At 42.1% G+C, this 1,684-nt stretch overlaps 1 pseudogene; it reads left to right on the top strand.

The window, feature by feature from the left end:
• The first annotated feature begins 780 nt into the window (after positions 1–780).
• Positions 781–899, top strand: LOC145402762 (5S ribosomal RNA; annotated as a pseudogene).
• The last annotated feature ends 785 nt before the right edge of the window (positions 900–1,684 follow it).

Here is a 1,684-nt window from a genome sequence, read left to right as displayed (position 1 = left end):
ACTCAGGCTTCTGCAGTCACTCACAGCTCAATAAAATCGTCTGGCGATAGGTGCAATACAATACAAAAGCTGTCTGGACAATGAGAGGGTTTATGATGACTGTGATAACACTCAGGCTCTCATGAAGCAGCTGGAAATGATCGTCTGGTGTTGCTGGAATAGAATACTACGGTAGAGTTGTCCCGGCCATGAAAGGGTTAATAATTTTGGCGAAAATATAGTTTCCGTAGGAGCTATAGTCTATTTGACTGACCTGTGCACCTGAGATGTATGGGGCAAGTAGGGTGTGTTTGATACGCGGCTGCTGATTGGCCGCCGATGATGTCAGCGAAGTAAATGCAGGCTGTATTGTTGTGCAACATGCGGACATTGGTGTACACCCTGGATGGATATTATAGTGCAACATGCGGACGTAGATGTCCACGGTGGGTGGATGCAGTGCAACATGCGGACATGGGTGTACACCGTGGGTGGATAATTTACTTCAAACGTCATTCATCGCTCTACGAAACTTTATAATCAACTTTAATTTTCTTTGATCACGGTAAACTTTTAAACCTAATTTTAACCTCTTTAGCTTCGGAAATTATTCTGTATTTAAACTAGCTCCTTATATTGCAAGCAATTTACAAATATAAATATATGTGGGCTAAAATACGAAGAGGTGTAGATGTACATCATCGGCGGCCAATCAGCAGCCTCGAATCAAACACACCCTACTCGGCCCATAGATCTCAGCTGCACAGGTCAATCAAATAGACTATTGTAATATTATCATGCATATTTTGCCATACCACGTTGAGTACACCGCTTCCCGTCCGATCAGCGAAGTTAAGCAACGTTGGGTCTGGTTAGTACTTGGATGGGTGACCGCCTGGGAACACCAGATGCTGTTGGCATCCCTACGTGTCAAGTGGGGTTGGTGGAGGATTAGTGCCCCTCCCTGTAAAACAATTAACTCTAAGCCCTTGGCCACCCCGTTTGGGATACATGGCGTCTGGCAATGAATGAATGATATTTTGCACAGACTCGTATTCCCACGGTTTTTACTCACCCGAGTTAGGGTGTGAAGTGTTTGGTAGGTGAGAGTTAGGCCACATATATTGACAAGTATTCATATACACAGCATTATTATTCTATGCTGTTGGGTTGTATGAAATGTTTAGTAGCTACATAAGTTGAGATGATAACATACACAATCTTATACACAACCTAACTACTGCACGATTACATAATTTTTTTCCATGCAATAACGGACGATTTTGTTGGCACCAGAGGAAAGCCCGTGGTGATGAGAGGGATAATGAAGGGTGTTTGTTACCCCCCACTTCGAAAAGTGTTGCCTTAGATAAGTTAAAGCGTCTGGAGAAAGAAAGAATAAATACATTACGCCTCTGTTGAGGACGTTATCCCCTTCAGGTGGAGAAAGTCATTTATACTTTATTCTTGCTACCAGTAAACCGTGTTATTCAGCGTCGGAGAAACTTTCTGAACTGGAGGGGTACGTATAGTCTTCATTAACTCTTTTGGAGAGGTCTTTCCTAAAGTGAATAAAATCGTCTCAAAGCAGCTAAAATAACCTACTGACATACATAATCTTATTCAAGGAGTAATCTCCGCTGATCTGGGTTTAATTACCATCCTAGTATCACTTTTGTTTTTCCTTCCCATTCTTATATTATTA

The sequence above is a fragment of the Coenobita brevimanus genome, chromosome 58 (assembly GCF_032717465.1).
Source record: "Coenobita brevimanus isolate Jiangsu-jjx chromosome 58, ASM3271746v2, whole genome shotgun sequence".
NCBI classification, from domain to species: Eukaryota; Metazoa; Arthropoda; class Malacostraca; order Decapoda; family Coenobitidae; genus Coenobita; species Coenobita brevimanus.
Note: the sequence above shows the minus strand (reverse complement) of the source record. Positions and strands in the feature narration are given on the sequence as shown.